General features: G+C 43.8%; 1 long non-coding RNA gene across 1 annotated transcript in view; it reads right to left on the bottom strand.

Annotated features, from left to right (window-relative positions):
- Window positions 1-20,540: 20,540 nt before the first annotated feature.
- LOC118313233 overlaps window positions 20,541-24,070 on the bottom strand; it is a 33,643-nt gene continuing 30,113 nt past the window's right edge. The window contains exons 3-4 of the long non-coding RNA XR_004794422.2: window positions 22,215-22,285; window positions 20,541-22,101 (exon numbers count right to left, since the gene is read on the bottom strand). This is a non-coding gene — a long non-coding RNA (uncharacterized LOC118313233). The remainder of the gene's footprint in view (window positions 22,102-22,214; window positions 22,286-24,070) is intronic.

Below are 24,070 nucleotides of genomic sequence, written 5' to 3' on the forward strand. Positions count from 1 at the left end.
ATGGCATGGAAATCATATGACAACTAATATCTTTAAAACGACATGTCGCACCTATAGGCCCAACCGACCCAACCGAAGTGTCTGACACTGATTCGCAACGAGGCCTCTGTCACGGGGGGGGGGAATCCTGGTGAAATCGCGGGAAACAAATTCGCATCCGATGCTTCTTTAGCGTTCGGCGGACGGAGGGCGAGGATGATAATGCGGGATGAGTCACTGCCCGTGTAAGGTGAAATTGCGGGCAGAGCCCCGCCGCTGTTATGCGCATCACAATGAATATATTTCCATATCCTCTCCGAGTCAAGGTCACGCAGAGGGGAGGGCATTTCAGACGGAGAGGGGGGATTTTTTTTCTGCTGGGTTTTCACGGTGTTAAAAGATGGCCCCTGGTGGCGTGGCGGCCGACGTGGGTCTGCATCCTCTGCCCCGCCGGGTTTGACTCCACCTGGGGGTTATTTCGGACTGCAGAGCCCCGACAGGACAGGCAGCAGCCGGTCACCTTATCACTTGGCACGGGGGACGCGCGCAGCCAAACACCCTCCATTATAATATGAACCAGCCCGTGCAGGCCCGACGCCGAAGGGGCGCACAGATCTCTGGCACCAACACGACAGATTCATCTGTGGCAGTGTCAAAATGTAAAATGACTGGACATATAGGGTGTTGTCAAACACACATCCAGCTGTGAAGCGCCATTGGTGCGTCTGTCCATCTGTTTGTTAATATTTATCATATTTACTATGTAAAGGAGAAAACGCTATCTAATGCATTTCATACAAAATAATGAAAGTGCCCACGCAGCCCTTTGCCGCATTGTTTCGGGCGGTTGGAGCGAATAAAATTCAGCAGTGAGAGGGTTAAAGTGCAGCGCTCCCCATGATGCAGCTCTCGGCCTATTGCGGAGAGGCACGACTGTCTTCCCTTATAAGGCAATGAGCGCAAATCGGCGCTGAAATATCACACTTAAATCGGCGAGCGCTGCACATTTAGCACTTGTCCGACTGCGACAGGGCACAACGAGTCCAAGTGTCCGTGGGTCTTGTCTCGTCTCGTCTGTCTGTCTGTCTGTCTGCCTGCCAGGGCTTGTGCGCAGCGCCGTGCACACGCGGTCTGCTAATTCAGCTGCGTCATTCCCAAAATGACCGACGGGCGACGGGAACACGGACGTCAAGTCATGAGCAGCTGGCCACGGGGGCGTGTGTCAGGCGACCACGAGACGTCCGCGTGTCACCTGTCTGCCCCTTCCCCTTCCCCTAACACACACGGTGCTTCCACACGGCATTGGTCAGATATGATAGGCCCGTTGAGGCGGATCGCATATTATACATCAATTGCCTATGATCCACAGGCGACTGTTTTTTCCCCTTCTTTTTTTTTTTTTTAAATTTTCCTCAGATTTGGAACATGGCACGTGCCCCAGGGGAGGCCGGAACGTGACGCCGCGCGTGCGCGCGTCACCACTGGTTCCGTGCGCACGAGACACTTTCACCGCTGCCACAAGTCGTCGATTTGAGAAGACGGAGAACGAAAAGTCCGCGCAGACACTAGCTCCGTCTGCCTCCAGCTGTTTCCGACACCAGCCCGTTCATGGAAAGAATGCAGACATTCAAAAATAAATAAATCGGTGACACAGAGGAGAGCAAACAGGTCTGGTGCGTTGACAGCTGATAAACATTTCTGATGTAAAAGCATCAGAAATCCTACACCTTAAAAAATTTAATTTCAGTGGTGCAGTGAAGTTGCTGTCAATTTCTTAGGAATAATAATAATAAAAAAATATATGTCCCATTTAGTTTCCATTTAGTTACAATAAATAAACGTTCTGTAGGATGTGCAGGTGCAAACTGCCCCCAGCCGGAAATACGACACATGACCTGAAATAACACAGATTATTCGGAACAGTGGAACACTTGTCCCACATGCCACAGTCTCGCTGGAATATAAAAACCTTGTTGATAAAGCAGGCGTCTTCTTGTTTGCAGTCATTTGTTCAGGGTGAAAGAAGTCAACTTCCCCACCGGCTAGTGAGATAAGTAAGTGATGTAAACATCGTCTCACTTCTGCCAGCGCCACTGATCTGAAGCACATGGTCACTGAGCACGTCTTTCTTGTCAAGTCAGGGACAACGTCTGTTCAGATGTTTGGTGATGGCGTATCTGTGATGACCAAGCCAAACACAAAGATGAATTGACTGTCTCACACAATGTTCAGAAACTCTCTGTCAGACGAGAACTCGACATCACTTTGCTCAGTGTGTCAGATAATGTCACAGGGCATCATTTTGAAAATTGAAAAAATTGAAAAACACAATTGTTCTATTCTCCAGACTACTGTTGATGAAGAGAGCTTATACAGTGTTCATGGTCAGGCAGGCAGACAGGCCGACAGACAGACAGACCTTGGATCCATGAATCGGATGATGCCACTGCTCTTTCTGGTGAGTATGGACATCTGATTAGGATGACATCTCCACGTAGGAAGAAGTGACGCTCTGCTTGCGTCACGGCGGCGGACTGCAGGTCGAATGACAGCGGAGGAAAAACAGGAGGATGGAGTGGAGACGTGTTGTCATGAGCCCAGTGGAAAGGATGTGATTAATAACAGTTCACATTGAGGAAACGCAGAAATGCACGCTGGACGTGTGGGTTTCAAATCACCTGGACTGCTTAAGGAAATTCCCTCTTGCGAGCAGAAACAGAGACTGGCACTGTCTAAAGCATTTTCTAAAAGGAGACCTCTGACCTTTATGATTCGGCAAGAACAGTCTTTAATAAAGAAGCATTTAACAGTCGTATTTCCAATTATGATCCCCTACAGGGCAATTTCCTGTAAACAAGTGGGCGTAGCGCAGATTAAAAGTCTGGCTGCTGACATAAGGAAGTGCTGGAAAAGAAAATGTTGTCTTTGCGGTAAAAACATGTCATTTAAAGAATTTAATGTTTGTTTTTTTAAAGTGTCCGTAACATGGCAGGAAAGCAGATGACCACACCTGCTGTAAAAGACAGGATCATGTACTGAAACCAAACAATTCATATTTTAACACGAGCTGTCACATCACATGCCCTTCTGTCATCTTGGGATTAAAAAACGAGAACAACTTGTTACATGAACTCAAAATGCCTGCTGTCTCCATGTGGGACCAGGACTGCTCTCAAGATGTGACAGTTGAAGTTGAGTGGGGTCCGTTGTGTGACCGGAGCAGTGCACAGGTTACAGTCGAAGTTTCATCCACGGTCCCAGATGAACAACCATGAACCTGTCGTCACCGCTCTCGGAGACTAACAACAATCGTTTCACACTTGCATGGAAACCAAACAGGTGAGTCACCGCTGCACCACGGGCAGGTTCTAAAAGCTCGGCTGCAACCGCTTCATTGGTTTTGACGGGTGGAATAAACAGGGAGAGAAGGAGAAGTGTATTCATTAAGCTGTAAAAAAAAATTCTATTCAAGTCTCCACACGTTTATAATTTTTTTTACTCGTATCTTTCAGAGATTTTATCAGCAGCTAGCCTCTAACCATTTGTAAAATGACTTGATGGCACAAAATGTATTTATGTGATATTTTTAACAATTAAATGCTAAATGTCTGACACTGATACATTTGATCACTCAATTCTACAGTTGAAATTCCGTTGTCCCAAACCAGATACACGTTGGAACGTGTTGACAACGACAATGCATTTTTTGATGGTAAACAGCAGCGGTGTGCCAAAAGAACACTTCACCGCTCACATCTCACCTCAGAGATTTGTCTCTCCATCAGTCGCACGAGGAAAACACAATCGTACTTCCCACGTTGTGGTGTTTGGTGACGGATGTTCTCAACCTGCCGAGGTGACAGAGTCAATAGCTGTGATTCACGAAGTCGCACTCATTATCCCGTCCTTTCAGGGTGATTCTAAAGGTTCTAGAGATGCACAGAGCGAGCGCGGCTCGCAAATCACCAGTGTGCAATTAGAGACCCGAGACGCAGTCCTGATATTGAAGTTATTTTATTTCTATCTGGAGAGTGTTGCCTCGGAAGTTGATGGGCGCGCATGACTCATGGGTGAAATGAGTCTGGTGGGAGGCTAGCTTCAGATGTCTGAAGAGTCCTGCTGCTTACGTCGGCAGCGCTCCTGCTCACGACACAATGGTCTCCTGAGCGTTCAGAGTGAGAGGAGAGAAGATGTGGCCTGGCAGCACGGTGACTCAGACTCCCATTTAGATGTGTAACTGATGCAGACGTGTGCTTGTGTGTGTGTGTGTGTGTGTGTGTGTGTGTGTGTGTGTTTGTGTACGTCAGAGGCAGGTAGCAGTCATGACTGTCTGAGCAGTGACCGCTGTGCTCCGTGACTCACAGTAGAAAGGTCTACATAATGGATCATGTGCCGATAGTGACGTGGGTAAAGCCTCTCTTTATACATCATGCAAACAAACACACACACACAAACTGAAGCTATTCATCACATCTATGCATTTTCCAATGATATCCGGTCAATCTGGAATCAACAGTTGCCTCCCCCAACCTTGCCTGACTCACCCACAATCAGTTGTGTGGGATAATGTGAGTTCATAAACGTGAATGTGGACTTCAGTGTTTGATTTATGACGTCAATCAGCTGCGGTTTCCATTACCAGCTCAGCTCCTGGCACAGAAAATGAAAACAAGAAGTCTAGTAGATAACAACATATTGAACCACCAACGGGTATTACACAAGTTTTTTTTCCAAATCAAATGACTCCTACGATATGTCGATTTGAGCATGATCACTGTACCTCCTGGTCCCCTCCACTTCAAGTCTGATGCCAATGGTGCCAGTGGAAAGCAGCGTGATTATTGTATCTGGCGGGGGAGACAGAGACAGTGGGGCAGCGGTCTTGAGTCGGGCTTTGGAGTTGACACATGGCTTCTTTTGACGGTCTGGTCAACAGGTCAACAGGTCCTCACACACACACACACATGCACCGGCAGAGCTGACATTTGATTGGCAGAAATCCTGAAAAACAAAATAAAGGCGAGCCAAGTGAGAAACAGGCACAAGCCGGAATTCAAGGAGTTTTAACGCTCGGTCATGAAACACTCCTTTCATAAGCCACGGCATGACTTCTTTATTGTTTTAACAGGATTGTAAGACAACCACGGAGGACATGGTCACTGAGCAACTGAAGCCCTGAATAAAATTCTTCCGAGGGTTCTCCCCGCGGCTGGGAAAAGAACTGGAGTGCAGGAGATAAAGAGCAGAAAGACTTTACAGGAGGTGAGGGAGAAAAGATGAACAGATGTCAACCTTTGAAGAAAATCTTCACACTCCAGTGCCAGAAAACTGAAGACGGGAGGAAAAGAAAAGACAAACAGTTCATCCTCCTGAAGGTCACTGATACTTTGACACATGGAACAGGCTCTGTACATGATTTTGAACCATTTTGATGAAAAAAATAATTGGTTCAGAAACTGGAAAGCCGGTTCCAGCTGGAGCTAAAAAAGGTTTGAGTTTTCAAGGGCAAACCAAAACAACATCAGTAGACATGTCAGTGGGAAGGGGAGGATTGTGAGGGCAACATTAAAGAAGCCCTGTGAGAATAGAAGAACCATCTCTCTACTGCTGTTTGCTTTCATTGTGTACACCCCTCCGTTCATCTCTCATCATCTTTCCTCAAATCCCGCCTTGATTATAATGGTTCCACTCAAGACTGGCGGAGACACAGGCTGGTTCACTGGGTGGTTCCTGAACAGAACCAGTTCAAGAACCTAAGCTATTTGGAAAATTGGTAAGAGAGAGGAAATAGCAGGTTGAAGAGCTTTGTAGGAAAAACAAATCACAGAGAAGCAGCCCGGCAGCAGAAGGTTGGTCAGGCTGCAGGATAAGATGAGAAACCTTGAGGAACAGCTAAATGTGAAAGACAAGGAGCTCCAGCAAAACAGCTGGACGCCTGCATAAAGGTCGACCATCAGGACCTGGCCCTTCTGAGCCAAATGACGGAGATATGAAAAACCCCCAAAATCTCAACCCAATGCCCTGGAGAGAATTTTCCAGAGAGAGCTGTGTACAGAGAGGAAACCTTCAGAAAAAGGAAGCTCACCAACAAGCAGGAGTGGTGTATGAACAGAAGCCAGCAAACGTTAAATATTGGAATTGTTTGGTATGAAAACGTAATGTTGCTCTTAAGCCTAAAATTACACTGTGATTTTTCCCATAAGTTTCATAAACATTCACGTCTTTCTGTCATCATTTCTCTGTAGAAGTGTGAGGCAAAGATATGGAATCTGGGAAAACATCCCATCTGTTAATTGGCATCAACACATTAGACAAACTTGGCCAAACCAACTGTTGACTTGATGTTAGTTTCATTTTCGAACCTAAACAAACATCATTCATCTTATGCCAAACGTGTCTTTACAAAGAACACCAGTGTTTGTGATTAAAAATATTTCAAATAAAAATTTGCAAATCTATACAAAAGTATTTTGTGTTTCTTTCTGTAGGTTCTTCGGAAGCTCCCGGCCTCCTACGAAGGGGGTAAGTTACACTCCTAAACCTTTGATCATTTCTGTTGGCATGTTAAGCTATAATGCTTTTGTGAAAAACCGCTTAAGCTTGATGAAGATTGTGACAAGGATTTTATGCTGACCTCAGCCTTAAGACAAACATTTAGCAAACAAGGCTGTGGTGTGATGGTTAAAAGGGTTCAAAGTCAGATAAATGGCAGCCCCCCCAGGTAAAGACTATTTAATGCAGTTCTGCCAGTCTCGTCATCACTTGTAGGAGTTTTTGACAAACACAACTGTCAAAACTGAAATGACAGAGGTCCACATATTCTGACCTGTAGTTCCTAGTGTTTATCAAAATCTGTAAATGCTGGGGTCCTACAGTTCCCATAATGCAACTTTACACCATCTTTTATTTGACACTTCCCCTCCTGAGTGAATGCCCCCATCTTTTAAAATCAAAAGATGCAGGATTACAGGATTATATCTATCAGCTACTAGTCATCTCCAGGTCCGAACTGAGATCATGGCCAGATGAACCTGTGAGATGATTTGGTCTGGTGTTCAGAGATGGTTGATGTTCTCAGTATCAGGTTATTCAGTACCTTGTCTACAGTTATTTCACTGTTGTACTGCTCCCCAGTTTGTTTGTCTTTCATTTGATGTAACGAACCTCTCCAGTGTTCCTCCACAGGGCCATCTTGTCTTTATAAAATACTGAAAGAAATCTATTTATTTATCTTTCACTTGAGCTCAAATTTTCACTTTTAGAAAATTGATAAATCCAGACCATGGTCTTATCGCAGGAATGTGTTTCTCTTGTTGTCGGTGTCTCCCTGTGTCAATGCTAAAGTTCACTGCCACCGTGCAGAAAGGAGCTGTGGTCTTTGATTGGCAGGGGCTGACAAATAAACCTAATGTTTCCTGTTACTGTTTAAAGGTATTAAAATGTTTTATGCGGTCATATTTAATTGCTTAGTTTAACTGGAATCAAGAAAAACATACCACCAAAGAAAACACGACAGCCACTGTGGTTCTGTGTGTGCGCGGTGTGTGTGCTGCTAAGTTGACTTGACTGAAAGCTTGCCCGAGAGGAGCCTTGACGCAGGCCACATGAGAGGAAGCTGATATAGGAGAGGCCTCCCTCCTGGCTCCTCTGGCAGCCTTATCCCCCGTAGGAGCTGCTGGTGAGACAGCTGGAAGCCAAAGCTACTGTGCAGCCTGATGAGACTCCAGCCCGGAGATAACGGCAGGAAGGCGCTGTGTGAGGAGGCGTAGGAAGAGGAGGACAACCTTCCTCGACCCTCAGGACATTGCCGCATCCCACTGAATCTGTCCAAGGTGACAGCGAGAGGAGTGGTGGTGTGTAGTGGGCCTTGGGCAGAGGCAGGGAGGGAGGGGGGGAAGGAAGCGAGCTGGAAGGTGGAGGATGAGAAACACGAGAAGGACTGGATTTTCTCACTTATTGGCTTTGTGTTTATTTTGTGTGAGCGTGATCATGTGGTGTAAATGTTAAGAGCAGCCTGCGGCCATGCTGACAGTGCGCTGCAGGGGGTGATTAGTGCTGTGCCATCCATCTCACTGGCTCACTACGGCAGCAGTGCAGCAACAGCGGCAGTGGTGGTGGAGGTGCTGCAGGGAGAGAAGGGGCCCGTTTGGAAGACATGACGGAAAAGAGGAAGGGGGGGGGGGAGGGGGGTTTACTGGCCAACACTGATTAGCTGGCAACTTAACGACACGCTGTGTTTTCCATCTCATCGTCAGCACATGACCTGGGGCTGATTGGTGGAAATGAAATGGTGTTTTTGATTATTTGCAGAGAGAGAGAGAGAGAGAGAGAGAGAGAGAGAGAGAAAGTGGAGTAGTGCTGGTAGCTGGGACATGAATATTCACTTGAGGCAATTACAAGATGTTACAAGATGTCCTACTTGTGACACTGCACTGCAGTGAAAACAGTCATTCCCATCTTATCTTATATTCTGTATCTTGAATGAATGGTTGGGGATCATAACTAATTTACTTGTTTAAAACAATGTTTTGAACTGTGTACATCCTAACATAAGGAGTCAGATGTTTTAATTTTTTTTACTGTTTTTCTTTATAATGGTACATAGTTGTCTAGTGTCTTGCAAGCACATACAGACTAGACACCATGTGGTGGAGGACACGTAAATCCATCAATCGAAGATGACACATTATTTATCATCTTTTTTTCTTTTTTTTTTAAGATAGTACAATAAGTCGAGCAGGGGAGAATCATACTGCCAGGGCTTATCGCACAATCCCAATACACTTTTCTATTATTTTTCATCAATATGAGTCACTGCATTCAAAATGGCTGTTTTTGTTTGGTTTGTTTTTTACACGAGGGTTCTGCCATACATTTTATTAAGCCAGTGCCACTCCCACCGAGATAAATGTGACTGTGGCGTGCTGGTGACTGAGTGTCGTGCTTAGGAGGATGAATGGCGGAGGCAGCTCTGCGTTTTCTGGCTCATTGCCTCGAAATGACTCTCCCAGTGTCATTGTCAACGAGTGCTAGCAGAGGGCGGATCTTTATCTTTTCTTTTTCCTGCTCTTTTCTGTGGTGCCACAGCGCTGTGGTTTCTCTCTTGCCTCAGCCTCACTCTCTACCGGGCTTTCTGTCCCCGTCTCTCTGTTCTCAGAGAAGGGAGCCCCCACGTCACTGCTTCCCTAGGGCTGCTGGAGTGGGGGATGGGACAGAGGGAAGAGGGAGGAAGGGAGGGAGGTAGGAAAGGAAGGAGGAGGGAAGGGAGGGTGAACAGACAAGAACAGCCTGCCAGGCTTGTGGGGAGGCTGTGGAATTCTGCAGGTTGCCACGGTGAGCCCGTCGATTGCACATTGAGCCACTTAGCTGCCACATGCACAAACCCTTTCTCTGCTCTTCACCTGCTAGACAGTGAGGGAAGACAGGAGTGTGTGAGTGTGTGTGTGCTTGTGTGTGTGTGTGATGTTTACGAGGCCCAGACTCCCTTAGTTACTGTTGCTATGCCAGTCAAGCTTTCCTCTCTAGAACGGCAGGTATGCAATGTGGCAGATTCTTCACTCATAATTCACAGTAACTTCTAAAACAATGGGTCCTTGACTGCCGACAGAGGCAAACTCATTTGTATAGATTTTATCAGCTGTAGCTAATCATCTTTATCTCCACGAGGTGGTTGCAAACAAATTTTTTTTCCCGACACAACTCCATTTTGACGTTTCAGAAGAAATCCCTGGAGAAGATGAATTATGCTTTGTCGTTATTTTTGAACATTTTCAAGCAAAATGTTGTTGGGGTTTTTCAAAAAAAAGAAAAAAACCCTGTACTAACCAAAAACGAACGAAACACACACGGTCTTATGACAAACATCCAAACACCTGCACCCATTGTTTGTATGGAAGTCCACACACTGTGTGTTGATGTGTCATCATGGGCTGACACATGCATGTGTCATGATATGCTACTGCTGGTGACCCTTGACACTATTCATCTCCTGCCTACTGAACTTAGACACACCAAGCTTTAGATGCTTTTATATCCTTTCTTTTTAAGAGAGCTTTCGGAAATGGATGACATCAGCTTTTATTTATACTGACCAATTTATTTGATTGCATCCATTTCCTAGTTTTTTTTTTCTCACATTCTTTTGTCTTATTCCTGTTTTATCTGCCTTGTCTGGGTATATTTGTTATTGTGGAGCATTTTGTAACACTGTTCAGAAAGTGCTACATAAAATAAAGTGTATTGTTTGTTGTAGCCAACATGGATCAACTCTACACAAAAGCAACTGGCCTTAGATCTGCTGTCCTGATGGGCAGAAGCCATGACTACTTTGTCTGGATGACAGGTTGGGAGTTTGCTACAGGCACCGCTTTGTGCACATGAAATGATGCTCAATGACACAGTGTGAACTGCGGTTAAACCCACAAAATAAGGATATTCTAAGTAACATGTTTCTGAGGCTGCTAATGTCATTAGTAGGCTAGTTAGCCAGACATGCTCACGTGAGCATTGAGCAGATAAACCATAAACTTTGGATCTTTGGTTTAGGAATGGATAAAAAGACACCAAACTCTTTGCAGACTAAATATTGCTCTTACCATTGCCCCATGCCCACCTGCTTGTGCTGAAGACTCTAAAAGCTTGACAGACCTGCTGGGCCTAGTTACAGACACTGAGCTATGATTGGACAGTAGCTACTTGGGGGAGGGCAAACTGTGGATTACACAGCACCCATAAACAAACCAACATCCGCCCACCAGCCGCAGCAGACAGGAACCAGAGCCCGTCAGGGCGACAGTAAATTGGATTAATGATCAGTGGAAACTTCACATCTACAGCATGTGTCATAAGAACAACCCACCTCTGCTTTTATTGGGTTTTTTTCTACATCTCACTGTGTGTGTGTGTGTGTGTGTGTGTGTGTGTGTGTGTGTGTGTGTGTGTGTGCGAGCCTGCATTGTATCTGGGTGAATATCCTTGTCTTTAGTCTGTTGTGGAGTGTGGAGTGGAGTGTGTGATCATAATTGAGTTGCAATTGTGTTTGTGGCATGAGAGAAAGAAAGAGACAGAGAGAGAGAGAGAGAGATTTTTGATTTTTAAAACACAATGTTTATTAAGATATACCAGAGAACATCACGGTCCTCTACAAATGAAAGAGAATCTGCTAACTCGTCCAATGTCATGCAAATTTTGAGCTCTGGGCCTGTGTTGAGTGAACAAGGCCATTGATTGGAGTACCTTGCCCCTCTCGGTGGCCGGTGGGGGAGCAAACTCGCCTATTGTGATTAAATTAAAAAAGAAATTTGAAGGAGAAGAAGAAGGAGTGAAACAAAATAAAGAATCTGAAAGAAAATTAAAATGGCTGCCGCTGAGAGGGGGTTTTGAGAGCTGTTTTATGAAGAAGGATTTTTGTCATATCAGTTTTTACAAGTTATTGAGCAATATGTGAAAAAGTAAATAATTATCGTAGGCTATATGTATATATATCAACTGATTATATTTATTTCAATAGCTAGTAAATCTAAAGATAACTCTGTTATTCTCCAAAAAACCCCAAACATCTATGAAAAGACCATGAGAAACAAACTGATCCCATCGTCTGTTTATCCAGTTCCTCTAATCATGAAGCTCTTGTACAAAAACATTTGTAAATACATCAGTTACTCACACTGTTGCCCTGGCAGGCATTTGCCTTTATTAAGCTGTGCATGAGGATTACAGTTTATTTTGAGTCAGTACACTGTCCTGCTACATACTCACGTTTTGAAAGGGATATGTCCAAAATATAGTTGTTTTAATTCTAATCATAAAATGTGGTCTTAGGCTCATCAATAAAGCCTATGTGTTGATGGTAAGTGATCATACTCTTTAAAAATGCCAATTGAATGCATTTTTACACCCAGCATTAGAATGAATGTGTAATATCAAAACACATTAACAGGTTATGAGGGATTCAGTATCGTGGATGTATTGAAAATGCAGGTCATGCCAAAAACCTTGAAAGAGAAGTGACAAGAATGGAAACTTCCAAGTGGAAATAAAGGACAGGGCAGTGTGATATCACTTCGCGCTCGCAGTGCCCTTTCAGCACTGCCGCCTCTCTGCTGCTGGTATTAATCACCGTTCTCCACAGCTCTGCCCTCATCCCTTTCTCCTCACCCACTGTATTCAACTTGACCTTTTCCTTCTCTTGGCCGCTTCCACTCAGAACCCAGGAGCCTTTCGATATGTGGGAACATTTTCTCTGACCGGACAACTCGCACCCTTGGTTACACACTAGAGGAGAGGATGGGGTAGAGCGGGATGTTAGGGGGGGGTGGGTGAGAGATGAAGAGTGAGATAGACAAAAAGAAAGGGCGAGATGGGAAATTAGAGAGAAGAAGAAAGTGAGATGAAGAGAGTAAAAAAAAACAAAAAAACATTAGAGTCAGAGATGTTGTCCTGAATTTAGACAGGTCTTTTTTGAAATTAGGATTTTAGACCAAAGAGATTCAAATAATTTAAAAAAGAATCAGGTAAAAAATAACGTTCATCAATTAAAATGTTTCTGCAAAAATCTAAAGATCCCCCTTCCTCAAGACTCCCCCTTTCCCCCAACAACATTTGCTGAAAAATTGGATAAAGAAAAGGATTTGCAACCAAGAAGAAAGAGAGAAAGAGAGAGAGAGATCACCAGAGAGAAAATAAAGCAGTAGAGCCCTAAAACACATTAGAGTGAGAGACACTGAGAAGAATAAGATTTGATTCAGAGGGCTTTAAAGTGCTGTTGGATTTCACTCTGCTCTGGGTAAAAGAGCTGCAGGGAGGTGAGAGAGGTGGAGGAGAAGGACACTGTGTTGAAGCATTAATGCCAAATTAGCAGGAGTGGACGTGAGAGATATTAGATTAAATTCCCCTCAGATCCGCGGAAAGTATCGGGTATGGCAGAGCAAGAAATAGAAAACGGAATGAAAAAAAAGGAGGAGGGATGGGAAGGAATTTTGTAAAGAGAGACGGAGAAAAGCTGATGCGCTTTGGCAGTGACTCTGGTGAGTGAGCCATCCTCTCCATCCAACACTCTGCACACCTCTCCAGCCCTCCTCCCCGTCCCCTCAGCATGTTTAATACCCCATAAATAACTCACAGTCCCATCCACGCGCACAAAAGACAACAAGACGCTCTCCTGCTGCTGTTTCGTTCCAATGCTCAGTAGCCTGCGCTGCTGTATGGAGTCAGTTAGAGGCTGAAAAACATCATTAAAAACCAACAGCACTCCATCCTCCGCCCCCTGCATTGCTGGGTGTTAATCATGTTAAACACCACAGTGTTGGGCTACAACGCGTTCCCCCGCGCCTAACACAGGTGGCCATTGATGGGGGTCAGGCTCAATTGGGGTTCAAAAGCTCGTTAAGTGTGACTTTAGTGTTCGTGTGTTGGTGAAGAACATAAAAACAGCATGTGTGAGGAAAATGGCAGCAATAAATATCTGAGGAAAGACAAAAGTACAAAACATACAAAATATGGATGTACACAATTAAATGCCCGCGATGCAGACCGACACACACACACACACACACACACACTAAACCCACGAATGAATGTGGTGCATGTTTAAAGCAAAAAGGGGAAGCAGAGATATGGCGAGGGGCCAGAGAGGGAGGGCGGTCTGCAGATTCATAACTTAGAGGCCATGTGCAAGTCTCCACAGGCGGTCAGAAGTCAGAGAGAGACAAGAGGCCTGTCTCTCTCTCTGACATTGACATCTCTCAGACACACACACACACACAAACACATAAACACACACACACACACACACACACACATACACACACACACACACACACGTGTCTGTACTTTTATCACTTTTATAATGAGGACACTCAGTGATGTAATGTATTCCCCAGCCCCGAAGACTAACCTTAACCATCACAACAAAATTAAGTTGAGTTGTGTGGACTGACCAACCCCCACCCCATAACCCCTCATCCCCCCTGCATGCACGCAAGCAAGGAGTGGGGGGAGTGGGAGCGCGGGTGGCATGGGACCAGGAGGTCTTGGCTGCGTATGCTCCACGTGTCTGAGCTGTCCTTGGATTTCCGGCCCTCTGAAAGAGAGCCAGCTGATTTATGAGTCGGATCACTGTGTGTGTGTGTGTGTGTGTGTGTGTTTGTGTGTGTGTGTGTGTGTGTGTGTGTGTGTGTGTGTGTGTGTGTGTGTGTGTGTGTGTGTGTGTTTGTGTGTGTGTGTGTGTGTGTGTGTGTGTGTGTGTGTGTGTGTGTGTTTGTGTGTGTGTGTGTTTGTGTGTGTGTGTGTGTGCATTTTAGGCTGTGTTTGAAACAAATATATTATGGATAGGTAGAGAGTATATATTATATACAGTGCAGTCTCAATCCTGTCTATAGGAAGGGTGTTTATGGTTTACGTATTTGACTTTTAAAGCATTGCAATCGTCAATCGGCCCCGCACTGCTGACCATGATAAATAGCTCTCAATACCAGATCTTTTTAAAACTGCTTGTATTCAACTGCTGCTGAAAGGACCTGATTTAAATTCCACAGACCTAAAAAAGAAAAATAGTGGCCAATTACCAAACTGTCTTTCATGAACATCCTAGAATAGGTAGTCCTAGACCAATTATTACTAGCTCTTATAAACAGTATTTTCCAGAAATTTGATTCTGGCACTGAAACTGAGAGTCATGTGTGCGGTAAACTCTGGTGGATGTTCCTTATAAATATTGCTTGACCTCAGTGCAGCATTTGATACCGATGAATTTGCCTCACAAACTGCTCAGTTTAAACATGGAACACATAAATCTTGGCACCCCTTCTGTTTACCCTGCACTTGTTCCCCTTGAGAAGGAGTATCCATCTTCATAACATTGCTTTCAATTGTGACGTGGATGATACACAGCTGTACCTGTTAAACCTTCTGACAAAAGCAATTAGCTTCATTACAATGTGTAACATCTTGTTAGGTTTCATGTTTTCAGTACTTCCGTACTTCAGTGTGCCATGATCATCCTCACTTGGTCCCCACCTACTGCGGGTTTTCTTTGGTTCCTTTTCCAGATTGTGTGAGTGCTCATCCTGAGTCAGAACAGTGTGTGTGTGTGTGTTGTCAGGGAACATGACAATCTTTCGAGCGACGCAAAAATGTCAACAGACTAGAGTAGAGAGGAGATTTCAATTTAGCGCGGCATAACAGAGGTTACACACAATATATATATATCACAGAAATACCCGCAAAATGCATCACAACACACAATACTCACTCGCTTCACGAACGCATTCCCCGTAATGATGAGCGCTACAGCCGCCCCATAACATGAATAAACATACCCGTAAAATGTAAATGTGTCAGGACCCGAAGCTGCGCTACACGGGCTGCCAAAAAGGCCTGAGAAAATAATGACAACATAACTCAAACTAAAGGGGAATTTACAACAATAGCGGGTACTTTTGGTCAAACGCCCGTTCATTTGCAACAGCCTTGGTTGTTTACAAAAGTCACTTCCGTCCGCGTCGTGGTATAAACCCTGCCCATTAGCAGATAATCGGTTGTGATTGGAGCTGGCAAGTTTTTCTGCCGAGGGAAATCACTTCCCTATGGAGGGGATCCGGACTGATTCTGGCTGAGCAAATGAAATGAGCTCCCAGGATTTGTCTGAGTCCAAGGCTAATATGGATGCACATCTCAGTAAATAATAACCATCAAGTGTCCAGACAAGCCATAGTAGTATTTTACATTTGAAATGAATTAAAGGGAATCTGGGGGAGCCAGTTTGAATGGGCCTGATGGAATTGATAACATTTTTAATTAATAAATGTTATCTATAATGTACAGTTGCTATGGTTAAATTTGTCAGTAGAGGAGATGCTTGATTGTCAGTAAATATAGTTTTTTTTATAACTTATTCTGTTCTGTATAGATCTATTCATTCTTAGACTGACAGATGGAGCAAACTGTTGTAAAGGAAGGAGGATTGTATGGCACCTTGTAATTTGGTTGGTCTTAAACTTTCTATAGTATGTGTGGTAAGCCTGTACTTTAGCTATATTTTCTTGTTAATCTTTGGTGTTCATGCCATAGTAAATATCATTTTTGTTACGTGTAAAGTCATAGGAAGAGGGGGCACTTCAAGAGTAGTCACCCTGGGGCGTTCATCTGGGCCATGTATGATGGTCCACGCCAGCTTTTCACCCTAAACTCATCTTTCCTCACTAGACACTCTCAAGTTCCTTATATTTTCATTAATTTGACTGGGAGATCACAAGAATGGGATAGGAAGTCTCTCATCTGTTCATCTGTGGTTTTTGTGGTCATTGAAAGAGAAGCAGCACGAGGGTTTTTGGCAATGAGACAAGGCAACAGACCGTGTTGCAGAACCACGCCGTAGTGATTGGAACTCTTCTTCCCTGTCTGACCCCTTTTTTCACAGTTTATCAGAGAGGTATATAAGATTAACTATGATGTTGGCAACCGTACGCTATTAGCCTTAAGGAAGCTTGGAATGTTAGAAACACTGGTTGAAGCAGAGCAACCATTCCAGGTGTGGTTAGACCACAAGAAAGAGGAAGTCTGGCGACATGTGACAATGTCCATGTTTGGAAAATGTTTAGGTGGATGTATGGATCAAGAAAATACACAACTGTAGCGATGACCCTTCCATAATCTCAAATGCATTATTTTGACTACCATGACTACAGAGGTCCTCTAATCTTAATCAAGAAATGTTCCTTAATCTAACAAAGTAGTTTCCATGCCTAATTCGAACCAAAGGGTTTGAAAATGGTTATATTGTGACCATGATGAAAAAGGTCTGTTGCACTGGCTGGTTTGCTCTAGAACAGTAACTAAGTGAACCTTGTGGTGATATTGTTTTTGTGAATTTCTGTTCATAAGAATAAACTCTCAATCATATCTTGGATAAGACCCATGTAATGATTTTGCAATTTTGACCATCAATCCCATCGATTGTAATAAAAATCAACAGTGTAAAACAGTGTAATGTTGCTGACATCTGTTACAAAAGAGGAAAGGTTGATGTTTTTAATAGAAGACATTTTGACATGTCACAGCAGGGAAATCACTTGTACATGATAAAATTAATGATGTATGTATTATGTTTAGCTGATTCAGTTTCAGGGTCATGTATTCTGAATTAAGCTATTAGGGTCATGAATTAATTTTTCATGTATATGATAAAGAGAATTTAAACAGTAAATTAGTCTCTTCTCTGCATTACAGAAAAACACATTCTCACAAACATCTACTTTGGACCAGTCTTTTTTTATCTTAGTACAAATGTTTTGTGAATTTATCCCAAATGACCTGCAGACCCAGCGGGTTAGGACAAAATAGGCTGTACTTTACATGCATTTTAATTTGTGTGCCATATAAATTCTCTTTGATATACTGGTATTTCTCATGTGCTGCATGTGTCAGTGGAGATTTTTCTCTAATTTGCATACAGTATCCTAAATTTTTTTTTTTGATGCTTTGCATACATCATTAAAATGAGCAAGAATTTGCATAAGAGTATAATGTGTGGTGTGTGCAAGTAAATAGGATGTGTGTTTAGGAAAAGTGTGTGTATGGGCGTAAAGGCTGGACCATATGTTTGTTGGTATTTTTCATCTGTATTCAGGTCCCTCTCTATCACGCATGCACATGCACGCACGCAGGCACGCACACACACAGTGGCTTGCAAAGGGAGGAATGGTGGGAGACGAGAGGGAGAGGAGCAGTGAAGCATGAATTATGGATTTTGAAAGATTTCCCATTGCTGCAGGAGTGTGGATATACTGAGAGACAGAGAGAGGGAGGGAGGGAGAGGTGAAGCCAGAGAAAGAGGGGGGGGGGGGGGGGGGAGCAACTTGAGGAAGAGAAAGACAGAGACAGTGGCAAAGTGGAAAGAAAACAAATGTCTGTTTAAGGTGAACCCCGAGAAAAACCCCTGAATGGAAAACAGTGATCCAGTTTATTTGCTTCTGGGAGCTCTGTGGGCAGGTGAGATCGAGCAGGGAGGTAAGGGCCCTGCACGTCTCACCAGGTCAATCCCTCTTTTTCCACAACTTGGACTTCTTTCTTCTGCTGCCTTCTCTCCGTCTTTATCCCTCAGGCCGCTGTGTGAAACGAAGCAGAGTCAGGTGGTGAATGCTTAACCATGTGTGGCAGCAGATCAAAACATTTCTCTGGTGAAAGCGCTTCAGCACTGGCAGTAAAACTCTGGATAGCCGATAACCTGGACGTCTACACACACACACACACACACACACACACACACACACACACTAAAGCTGTTACCGTTTACAGATAAGATTTAGTGCCATATGCTAACTGCCAATCTAAACACATTCCATTCTTCTCCGTTGTTCTCATCCCCTTCACTTTTCTTTATTGTATTATTCTTTTCTTCAACTGCACCTCCCAAACACACACACACACACACACACACACCTCTCCTTAGGGTCATACTCAAGGCCTGGCAATACATCAGAGTGTCACTGCTGCTCGATCCCAGCAGGTCAATCCCTAGAGACGCACGCACGCACGCACGCACGCACACAAACACACAAACAAAGATTCTGTATGTCCTTAACAGCTGTCTGCCGCATACTTTTAAGTAACTGCCTTTGCTGAAGGCCACAGCTCGTGACTTTGGGTACATTCAATTCAAATACTCATGATAATACAACATGAATAAAACATTTTGTTGCTTTTGATAGGTTCAGGTGAAATGATTCATTAGGACAGAATGAAGGTGGGCTAATTTCTTGAGAAGGAGCAAGACTGACCTTTCAGCTCATTTGTCATCAACAAGATCCGCTGCGTACACGCGCGCCAAGTGTCTAAACTACGGCAACAAGACACTGTCATGTTTATCCCTCATGAGCCCCCCGTGCTAAATGTGAGCTCAAATATTGTGGGAACTGTGTTTATTTGCAGGACGGACACGGTGATCATCAGTCACAGTAAGTCTGGCTCACTAAATGTTTAAGTGTGAAACCGTTGGCAGGACTGCGCATCTTGTCATCCTCACAAGTGTGCATGTGCAGAAACTTAGAGCACTTCATTGCCAGGTATCATTTGGAGCTTTGGACAGAGCCAGGCTCTACAGTCTCAGCTAAGATTCTTGCCAGATGTGTGTTTCCAGTGTATTTCCCAAAATGTTAAATATTCTTTAACACTTGATTATGCATAGTAGCAAAATATCCAGAAGCAGCAGCTGGAATGGTGCAAAGTGTATGAACACAGATTGGTTTTCAAGCACTTTATTGCTGGAATGAGGCCTGGTTTGATCCACAGTGTTAGTCACTGACCTGTTAGTGGACAAGTGGACAGGAAGCTGTAAGAGAGAGCTTGGAAAAATATGTTCCGGCATCCTCCAGTGAGTGGCGCAGAATGTATGTCACCATCAGCAGGCGTTGCTTCATTTTCTGCCAGTGGTAACAACATCACACATCTCTCACTCTCTCTCACACGTGCGCGCGCGCGCGCACACACACACACACACACACACGTGCAAAATGTTTGTTTTGTTAAGAAAGCTGCATGGGAAAAATGTGTCACTGTTTCCCATTACGGATCCAGCGTCACTCAGTAAGCAGGCAGGCACCACTCACCCAAAAATCAGATTTCTCCCAGTTGTGCACAGAGCACGCACGCACCCACCCACTGAAAGTTATTGCCTATTTTTTTATATTTCTTGCTGATTTTATATTAGTGTGTCCAGTAAAATAAGTTACTTTAAATGAGTGTTTAAGTTTATTCATCTTTTTATTCTTTGTATAAGGTCAAACATATCTTAACAGCATGCATGCTTATTGTTCAGGTAGGAAAAATTGTTGTGTCTACCTGTGAGACTGAGGCACACACACTCACACACACTAACACACCAACTGCTTATGTTGTTTGTCCCATTTAATAACCACTTAAAAGAAGATGTGACTAACATGTCCCGGATCTTGTGGCCCTGTAGTTCCTATTAATAATCTTATGTTTCACCTGTTTCTGGGCAACAAAGTCATCAGCAAACTCATGCCTTTCAAAAACAAATGGAAACTCTGACCAGTGTTTACTGAGCGAAGAAAACAAAAACACATAAACCCCCCCCCACGCAACTGAACTTTCAGCTGCTGATGCTTACACGTACGCTCTTAAATAACTCCTGGTGCCGCATGCTTCCAAAGATGGAAATCAATCATCAGTTATTTTCATTTTCATGCAATTAATTTGCACATCAATATGTCTTCAAAGTGCTGCATTTTGTCGGGTACTTTCACACACAAGGCGAATATTACGCACTGAAAAAGACTTTAATAAGATACTTTAATAAAGGCATCAATCAATTGAACACCATAATAGTTTAGGCTGTGTAATAACTCACCTCTGACAAACTGCCAGATGTCAACAGGATCCCAGTATGATCCTCTGCATCCTCAGTGGGAACCTTAATCTGTCCCACCGACATTCTGAAATAGGTTTGGCTCCTGTATGAGGCAGAAGAATTCTCTTTCTTTGTCTCTAAAATGAGGGGGGGGGGGGGGGGGGGGGGCACACGAGATCCTCATTGATGGATGATACTGAGGTCGTCATTTCTTTTCTGAAGAATGAGATGTTTGAAACTTTTATCGGAAAACAACTGTCTCAAATTTACATTCCTGCTGGTATCAATGGTTTGTGATAATCCACATAGCAATTTTGTGTGGTTATATTACAGCGCCCCCTCCCCCATTCTATAAAAAAATATATAGAGTCTATTTTAAGAGTAACACACACAAAAAGATGGTTGCATTCTTTCAAACCTTGCATGACTGAGTGCTCTTGCCGCATCCACAAGAGTGTTCTTCATGTCCGTTCATCATGAGTCTTTTGTCAAAAGTGTTGAGAAAACTAACTTCAGTCTTTAGTTGTTTTCTAGTGGCCCGTGTGACAGAGTAAATAAATTGCTGTTGAAACAAGATGAAAGAGTTAACGTCTGTCTTAGTGCATTTTTATAAAAGCACAACAACAAGGCCCCAAATGCACGTCAAATTTAAAACTAAACTATTCTATTCATAACATTGAACTGATGAAAGGGGGCGTTTTTGCTGTGATCTTATTTAATGGAGAATATGCAGAATATACAGGAGGAGTCCACTTAAATGCAATATATAATTGTAGGTTCGACAGTGACAAAGAATGATCAAGAAGAAGTGACGTTAGAGTGACTGAAAGATGGTGTGGCACAGTGAAAGATGTGCAAAACAGAGTGCAGAGGTGTGAGATTACTGCACAATACATTTAAGAATAAGCAACTGGATGAATTATAAATAACCAACAAAAACCTTTGGGCAACAGGGAAAAGAACAAAGTGTGCCGTTTTTTGCCAACACACAAACCATCAAAGACACTACGTCTTTGACTATGTCCTTACAGTGGTCGTTGAAGTGAACAGAGCTCGTTGCGCGTGTGTGAATGTAGCAGGCAGAACAATGAGTAGAGTGCACAGACAGTAAGCACAGGTGTGGATCGAAAGGAGCTCGAGGCAACGTTAAACCGCGCTGAGCGGAGTCATCGACTGCAGCCTTCACGCTGGATGAGTCCCCAGCTCGACCGAGGCCCTCCAGAGAGGAGTGTGAGCGCTTCGTGATCGTGCCTGAGCGCGAGTGCATGTGTGCGCGTGCCGTCTGCACTGGAGAATAATAATCACAGCCCCTTAGATGCACTCCAAACTCAGCCAGACGTGACATCTCCAAACCGCAGAGAAGAGCGTGTGCATGTGTGTGTCTGACGCAGTGTGAGTTGAGTTGCACTCAACGTCCCTCTGTCACTGGGAGAAACACGCTGTACATACAGCCGGGGAAAACATCGGTAAGGTGTGCGTGTGTGTGTGTGTGTGTGTGTGTGTGTGATCCACGTGTCCTCCTCCCTCCTCAGCCTCTTCTCTGTTTGCTTCTCTCTGTGGACCAACACATCGTCCACAGAGCTGGAGCCACATGACTCTGCCGGTTGGAGTCCACGGCGCGTCAACACCGACTGTTACATGAACCTCGTGCGGATCCTTATCTCAGTCAATCGGCTTCGATAAGAGTTTTATCGCTGATCCAAGCCACACCTCGTCCCGGTGTTGTGAGCAAGTCCGCTGACAGCGCTTTTTTTCTGTCAGAGGTATAAAGGTGAACGATATGGTGGGAATCGGGAGATAGGGAGAAGAGAGGCAGCAGTGTGTTTTACATTTGACACAGTAAAAAAAAACATAATTTGATACCTACTGATCAGAGTGTGGCGATAAGAGGGCTCGGCAGTGTCACTGGACTCCACACGGATTCAATCTGCATTCATCCTTCCCAAGAATAAAAAAATAAAATAATAATAATTAACACAGGGGTTTTTCCAAGAAAAGAAGAAAAAACACAACAGTGGTATTCACATTTTTCATAATAATATATCACTTGTGTAAAGTAAATTTTATTGATCATTTTATGCGAAGCAGTATTTCCCATGTGGTAAATACATATATGGGCAAGTTTTTTATATAATAGGGAAATTTAATATTTTTTAATGTTTAGTATCATATTGCATATTAAAATATCCAGTATGAAGTATGAAAATATCATATTGTTAAACTGTGACTTTGAAGCTTGATGACGTTGATGTTGATGATGATCATCATCTCTGTCCCCCCTTCTGTCACCCCCAGCACTTCTTCGTCCTTCAGACTTTCAGAACAGAAAAGGTTTAGGTTTCATTCACTTGAATATCAGAGGAACATTATTCAGCATGAAAAACTGGACCAACTAAAAATCCATTCTGACGTGAAAAAAACATGGTTAAAGTGCTCTTTGAGTGACTCTGTGGTTGTTTTGGATCATTACAACATTTTTAGAGTTTCTTTTTTTAACGTGCACTGTTCTTACACCAGCCACAGTCGAGTTTTTGGCTCTGAAAGTGAATAGTGCACGTAATCATTCAGTGACTGTGCTCGCAGGGTGCAGGCCTTACTTCTCTTTTCCTCCTCAAGTGATTTCTTAGCCCTATATAACAAAATGAACTTGCTGGGCCTCCGATCATCTGAATGAGGTCTGAGAACATTTCATTTGATCCTATAGGCCGAGTCGACTTTGACAGAAATGACAAAAGTCACTGAACTGGGAGAGAGCCTGCTTTTTAGTGATCATTTCAATCCAATCGCTTTTTTTCGAAAATTCAAAGATGAGAAAATAATGATGATCACATGATGATTAACAGGCGCATTTTATTGAGCAAGCCTTCCTGTCCGATCTTTGTGAAAGTGACATTCATGCTGATGTTGCCTTGGCTCTCCACCACTTTTGGGAGTCTTTCAACTCGGTCGAGGGTTAGCATGCGAGACGCAGGGGGCAGACACCTGGTCAGCTCAAGTCTCTACACCTTGCTGACAAAGAGTAATAAAGCCAGGGCACTGATTCCCCGTCACACCTCGGAAACAAATGACGATGAAACATTGAGGAAGGATGAAGGTAATAATCATTTGCTTGCAATTCCCACACTTATCAAATCCATAAAAATTCTGGAGGGCAATGACTTGAAGTGTTCTCTCTCACTCCAGCTGAATGGTCATCAATATCAGATCATAAAGAGTTTTGTGTGGCCTTTTGATGAACATTTTGTAGCTGCTACACCGCACCCCCGCCCTCCTGCGCTCTATTGATCCTGACTCTCAGCTCTCTCTTCCTGTGATGTGGCCAGCGCCCTCGTGGCATTAGATTTGAAAAATTCCGCTTGGGGACGATGAACTTGATCCTTACCTTTTGAAGCTTGCCACCTCATTTGTAATGAGCTACATAACATACATTTTTAACCTCATCATTTGATCATCCGGTGAGCATGACAAGAGTTTGAAAGGCTGCTAGTTTTGTAAAAGGCGATGAAACAGCGATGCTATGCCCGTCTCTAACTTGCAGTGCCACGCAAAATGCTAGAATCCCTGGTAAAAGTCCGACTCAAATCATTCCCCTTCGCCCCATTCTATCTTAAATACATCTCAACCTGGTTCCAGAAGGAATCACTCTTGTTCGGAGTTGCATCATGAAACAAAGCACAGACCCTATAAAAGCATTCGCTCCAGTTGGTTTTGATGAAGATGTGT

Source organism: Scophthalmus maximus, chromosome 8 (genome assembly GCF_022379125.1).
Source record: "Scophthalmus maximus strain ysfricsl-2021 chromosome 8, ASM2237912v1, whole genome shotgun sequence".
NCBI lineage: Eukaryota > Metazoa > Chordata > Actinopteri > Pleuronectiformes > Scophthalmidae > Scophthalmus > Scophthalmus maximus.